The sequence below is a fragment of the Gopherus flavomarginatus genome, chromosome 5 (assembly GCF_025201925.1).
Source record: "Gopherus flavomarginatus isolate rGopFla2 chromosome 5, rGopFla2.mat.asm, whole genome shotgun sequence".
NCBI classification, from domain to species: domain Eukaryota; kingdom Metazoa; phylum Chordata; order Testudines; family Testudinidae; genus Gopherus; species Gopherus flavomarginatus.
Window position 1 is genome coordinate 24,699,510 of NC_066621.1, and position 6,806 is coordinate 24,706,315.

Genomic DNA, 6,806 nt, shown 5'->3' on the forward strand with positions numbered 1-6,806 from the left:
CCTGATGCTCTCTTTAAGAAAGAGAATCTGAAACACACGTAATGGAAAGGCTCTTGTGGCATGTGAGAACTAACAAAAACTAACTGCATCAGTTAATAAGTGCTCAGACTTCAGGCATTAGAAGAGTAAGATTCTCTGTGAGCTAAGCTAAGTGTTTGGAGCTAGTGACTGTGGGAAAGCTATTAGCAGCAAAGAGGAAGCATCCACTTCCCAACAGACAAATTAACTACCTGGGAAAAATGAACCCAACCATTCTGGCTGTACTTGGCGGTGTGAGAGGGCTAAGCAGGATACTGTGTCTACTCCAGCATATCTGGAGTTGCAGCACCACAAATACCCAAAATAGAAGGGGGCGTGAGTTTTATGCAGAACCGTGGGCAAGTATTATGCATCTTATGACGGGAAGAAGAGCTTCATAATTCCACCTAAAATCCTCTGATTTTGAGCCTCAAGGGATTTGAGATAATAGCTTCCCTGGCCCTACAGACCATAGGGGCAGTTGAATCTCAGTGCAAAGTACATCTGCGTGAGGGAGTGTGACGGGAGCTGAGTGCAGGGTGAGTTGATGCTCTGAAGTAACTACTGATGGGAACCGAGTATTCTGCTTTGCAGCTTATCAGTGGAGATGAGCCCCGTTAACTTATCAGTCCTATTTCAAACCAAATCTTGTGTTGTGCAGAGTAGAGGCAAGAAGTACTTCTCTGTGTCAAGCAGCCTGTCCTTGAAGGAGGCTGCTGGGATAAAGTAAATGGGATAGGTTTAAAAAAAAAAGGGGAGGGCGGAAGTTTCCCTTCCTAACTTGAATCCAGTATGTAAATGCCCAAACGGGTGTGGGTGTTTTATGTAGCTGTACCAGTGCTGGTGTTTGTCTTGCACAGTAGTCACTTAGGCTATCTGTGGTAGTTTATCTGTCCCAAGCACATTTCTGGGCCAGATTCACTCTGGTATTGCATCCCCCATTAGATTCTATTTGTGGCAAAACCTCAATCTCAGTGCAGAGTCCCTTTTCACCTTTCCTGTGTGTCTATTTTAAGAAGATAACGGGCAAGTTGTTTTCAAACCAAAATACTCTGCTCAGTATTTTGGGTCCACCTTAGATGTGGGCCATCTACCCTGTTCATTTGTAGTTGAAACTGTCAGTTCATGAAATGTACCATAATGACCAGTTGTATTCCTATGGTCGTGGCTCTAAGCTTTCCCTCAGTAGTTTTTCTTCAGCTAATTGCCCGTGTGTATGCACCATGTGCACACTCACATTTCCCTCAGTGGTACTGGGGAAGCTTGAGAGCCCTTTGCTCTCGCACACCACCCAGCAGCCCCATTCAGGTCCTTCTTACCATCCAGTCGGTGGAATTGCTTGCCTTGCCTTAGCAGATACTCTGTGTACAGCTCATTGTAAATTTCTATTAAATAGTTAACCGGTGTTATAGTTACTTCGTGTTAGTTATTAGGTACTATCCATAGCACTTTTCTTTTTCAGTTCCCAGATCTGCGGTTTTCAGTTCCGAGGGATGCCTCGGTCACTAGGCTTCAAGCCCTGTGTCTCTTTTCTAGGCTGATGCCTATGAGCAACTCACCCTCATGCTGCTTGAAGTGTTTGGGGGAAGCTCATATTTGGGATCGTGCTAAAATTGCAAAGACTCTAAGCCAAGGACTTAAAAAAGACTGAAGCAGGCTGAAGTTTTCGCTTATGGATGCAGCCCTGAGACTGCCTTAAGATCCCAATCATCCTGACTCGGCGATAAGGGCTTCAGTTAGGAGTGCACCTCCTCTGCTGCCTAAGACCCAACATGGCTCACCCTCTCCAGTGCCTGAGAAGAGTCTCTAGATGCCCCGAGGGAGGAAGATCAGACACCTAAATCTAATAAGCATGTGGATTCCAAAATCCACGCACTCTTATCAGATGGCACCATTCACTCCAGCACTGAGGCAGGCACCATCGAGTCCATGGCCCCAAGTGGCACCTACGTCTGCAGTACTGCAGCAGCCCAAGATTGTCTCAGTGCCAACCACGCTGAAGGCATTTGCAGCCGTGAGAGATCTGCTGAGCCTGCTGGTGCTGGTATCCCCGGTATTGTTGGTGCTGTGACAACCTCCTGTGCTTTAGACTTCATGCCCATCAGTACTGTTGAAGGGGAAGCCTGCGATGTTGGCTGCTCTGTGCTCTTCACCGACTCGGTGCTGTTCTAACACCTTCAGGAGCCTGCCCCGTTGTTGTGCACAGGGTGACTCATCCTCTGAATTGGTGATTGGCACCTATGATTCCCAGCATCAGAGCCAGTCATGCTACTCTTCCCCTTCCTCCCCCCTGGGTAGTTATTATCTGGATTGCCTCAAGATCCTTCAGGTGGAGTGGGATTGGGTATATCATTAGGGCCGGCCACTGGTCCAGTGGTCTTTTTGGAACCCATAGGGTTTCCTCCTTGTTTCTCGCTCCTGCACAAGGTGTCCTTGCTCTGTGTTGTCAGAAAGGTGTGGGGAGACTATTCTCCTGCTGGACAGCTAACAGAAAAGGGGCAGCCGCAACCTGTGCTGGCTTCATGCTCTTCCTCTCCTGACTAGTAATTTGTTTAGGAGGCATCTCACCCGCTCCTGATGATGATAGAGCTCACTGAGAAATGCCACCAGTTTTGTTCCCTACAAAATTGCAGTCCAGGTTCCATCACGGACACTTTCCTGCTAGTCTGGTCGAATAAGCTCTGCTACGCTTTTCCTCCAACTCCACTCCTACACTGAGTGTTGGCAAAGCTCAAACGGGACCATGCCCGGGTTACACTAATAGCCCCAGCGTGGCCTCGGCAGCACTGGTTCTCCATTCTGCTGGATCTGTCAATGGAGCCTCTGATACTGCTTCCTTTGGAACCACTTGTAATTTCACAGGTTCCTGGTCAGCTGCTCCACCCAAACCTGCGGGTTCTTTGTTTAACAGCCTGGAGGCTCCCTGGCTAAATCCTAGAGAGGAGTCTTGCTCGGCTCAGGTTCAGGATGTCTTGTTAAATAGTAGAAAGCCCTCTGTCAGGTCTTATGGTTAGAAGTGTGAGCCTGTGTGTACAGAGACTCCAATCCCTTCACTGCTTTGACTTGAGAGAGACAGAGTGGAATGCACATGTGAAATCACTTGAAGAAAAAACAGTTACTAATCTCCTATAACGGTGGTTCTATGAGGTGTGGGGCCCATTTTCCTTCCACGACTCACCCTCCTCCTCCTTTGTTTTGGAGTTGTCCAGCAAGAAGGAACTGACAGAGCTCTGGGCCACTGGGGCCCTTTAGACCAGCACACAGTGGTGTGCGATGGCAGAGGACACTCGAGCTGCCCTGGCAGGTACCATGGAGGGAAAATTTCCAACAAGTGTATGCAGGGCACCTGCACGCTGAGAGTGGAATGCACATGTGCAGCACCTCTGAGAACACCAATCAGGTGGCTAGTAACTGTGACAATGGAGCCTCACTCTGACCCATCATCAAATCTTGTCTAGGCTTGGCAAACTTGGATTCTTATTTTTTTTTAAATGTTGGCAATTAATACAGATTTTTAAGCTTTTTTCCTCAGTTTTTAACTATTTAATTTTCACAGTCATGGGAAATCAATGGGGAGTTCCCACAGCAGGGCTGCAGGAGGCTCCCTGCCTGACCAAAGGGCCCAAGATACCCAGGCGCAGGGTGAAAGGGAGGCTGCAGTCCTGGCCTGGTGGAGCAGAAACCCCCAGTCAGGGCCACAAAGAGGAGAATGAGCCCCCAACTGAGAGGGAGGCCAACCACTGCTGAATGGTTCCCACCCAGGGATGGCCATCATGCTCCTGGTCGGTGAGTGAGTGAATGGGGCATGACAGTGGAGCTGTAGAGGGCTCCCAGGTCTAGTGACAGCAGCTCACTACAGGTGCTATGTGCGGGGCAGACAACGCTTGCCAACTGTTGTTAATGGAAAGCTTTTCATCAATTTCTGTATGTCAGTGAAACTGACATTTACCAGTGATCAAACATTTAAACTGAATCCTGCCAAGCTCCATGTCTAACTCACCCTGCGTCCTCTCCTAAGGTGAGTGTTTCTGTTTTATCATTCTGTGAGCTCTCTGGATAATACTTCCTGTTCCTTTTATTAATGCTCCCCAAAGCCATGAGACTTGTCCAGGATGTTACTCACTCACTGAAAGGCTATTAGCTGTCAGCTCCTTTACTATATCCCCTGGGAGCTGGCGCTGGACCAGCAGTGTACAAATGGCAGCTTCCTGGATGTAAAGAGCCCTGGGTGCGTGCTCATTGAGGAGATGTTTCCTGCTGACCGAAGCTCTGCGCTCAAAATAGAAAGCTCTCTCATTAGTTGGGAATGCGTCCCCACTGAACACAGGCTGGTGTCTGTTGCACATGAGTTTTATTGTCTAGCTTCTGTTGCAAGAAAAATGGAAGTAGGTTACAAAACTGCTGGTTACTTGATGAGGGTTTATTTAGAGCCTAGCGAATAATTATTTTTTTAATTTGGTTCAGTTGTTGAACCAAAAAACACCCTCACCCCCAATTAGTTTGGGGTTGACCTAAAATGGGAATATTATGTTTTACTCAGTAAAGGAAAAAACTGTGACTGCTGTGCTGGGAAGAGGTGCAGGGGTGAGCAGTGGCCAGGCCAGCGCCTATTGTCCTTCGGACCAGTTACCAGAGGAGGATGTGTAATAGATCGCCCATAGTTTCAATGTGTGCACATAGCCAAGTCCTTGGATGTGACAGGTTCTTTGGGAGCAACAGCGGGGCTGGGATGTGACTCTGCGATGGAGTTCTAGGTTCAGTTCCCAGCTTGCATAGCCTCTCACAGGGATAGTGGATACCGGCTGTGAAGGGCACAGAATTATCAGCAGTGTGTGCTGCTGCCCTGGTTTTTAAGCTGAAGTGCTAGGGTTGAACAGCAGGGGGCAGAGTCTGAAGTCCAGCCTACCCCCTCCACCAACCAGGACTGCAGTAGGGGAACACTCAACACGCTCCCCTCTGCCCCTGGGCAGCTGCAGCCAGGCAGCAGCATTTGGGGCTCTGTTCTCGGCACTCATCCACCCACAATGGGATCATGCAGCGGCCGAGTCACATGAGATGCCAACTACTGCCTTAGTGGCAGGCGAGAGCCTATCAGCAGCATGAGGCAGAGGAAGGTGTGTAAAGCATCTTGATGTACAATGAGAAGTCACAGGGGAGCCCGTATGGACCATGCAGCTGCTTCCTATCGGTGGCTGCAGGGACACTGGGCCCACCAATGTTCCACCCCCCAGGCCTTGTGCACCCCTTGCTCCATCCTGCTCCTGTTGCCCTCAGAAGAATGAAGCAGAAGAGGTGGAAGGGTTTGCCCAGCTGCTCGAAGGGAAAAAGCAGTCATCCATCTCTTCCCCTGAATGCACTGACAGTAGAGGGAAGGTACAGGAGTCTCTGTGCTAGGGAATACGTGGATCCTCTACAGGGTGTAGTAACCTGCCTATAGGTCCCTCAAACCTCCTTTCCTTGCTCAAAGTGGCCCTCGGCTGGGCCCCAAAATGAAAGGAATTGGTTTATAGGCCAAGAAACCTCCAAACGTCAGTGTAATGTGCTCACAAGGGAGTCAGTCCTGGAGTTTCTTCCTCCCTCTGCTGGTGCTTTCTCGTAGAACAGTTAGCGCATTTGTGCGGTGACCTTTAACCATTAGCTGCTGCAGAGAGTAGATCCCTCGGTGCTGGGACTGGGGAGATGTTGCCCTTCCAGCCATTCTGGGGGAGACAAACCACTCCATGTGTCAGAGCTGAATGGCTTTGAGATCCCAAAGGCAGTAATGATGCTGGCCCTGCAGAGGTCAGTGCATGCCAGAGAATGGGCTGCTGAGGAGAAGGAGCACTAGGCAAGCTTGTGCTGAACAGCTTGTTGGAGCAGAACTGGTGTCGAATTGTGAGCACTCGGGCAGGGGTTGTCCTCTGAGTGCATACGGTGCCTAGCACATCAGGGCACTCCTGGTAAACAAAGTGTTATACCACTAACCCCCTTCTCCATTTCTCTGTCCTCTGCTGCCTGCCTGAAAATCCCTGTGATGTTGGGAGGAAGAGAACCTGAAGATGTTCCTAGGAGTTGCGCCCCTTCAGTAAGGGGGATAGATCAGTAAGAATCCCAGGCCTACAGCACTTTTGGGTATTAGCTGGAGTGTCCATCTCTCCCCAGGCCCACTACGCCCCTTCCCAACTTTGCTGCTGTTAATATGATTGCAGGAGTTGGAGTTAATATTACAATAGCAGCATTCTGCTGGCATGGTACGAACACGGGAAAAGAGGTGATTTCTGCCCCAGGAGCACATGCAGACAATGGGTAGGTTGAGGAAGGAAGCACCACTGATCCTGTTTTAGGGATGGAGAAACAAAGGGCCAGCTGTTCAGAGGCATTGAGGTGACAGGGGTTTTTCACAATCAGCTAAGCAGGTTAGGTGCCTAAATCCCTTCTGCACTCAATAGGAGTTAGGCACCTGACCTGCAGAGGCAGTTTTGAAAATCCCAGGAGGGGCCTAAATGCCTTTGGCCAAGATGTGAAAGGCCAGGTCTCCCACCCTAGTTCTCAAGCACAAGGCTGTACTGCCTGCTAGGAAAGCCTCTCCTGCATTCCCAGAATACCGGCCACGCCTGCCAGCATGACCCTGCCCCTCCCGGCAAGTGGTCTTGCTGCATCAGGACACCATTTTGAAATGCACCCTGCTCGGTCCCTGCCAGCATGCCCTCATGCACCCACCGTGTATGCTAGGTCCCGCCGGTGGGAGTGGAGTTGATGCACTCTTCAGATCGGCTTCCCCTGGCTTGTACTGGCCAAGACCATGTCCA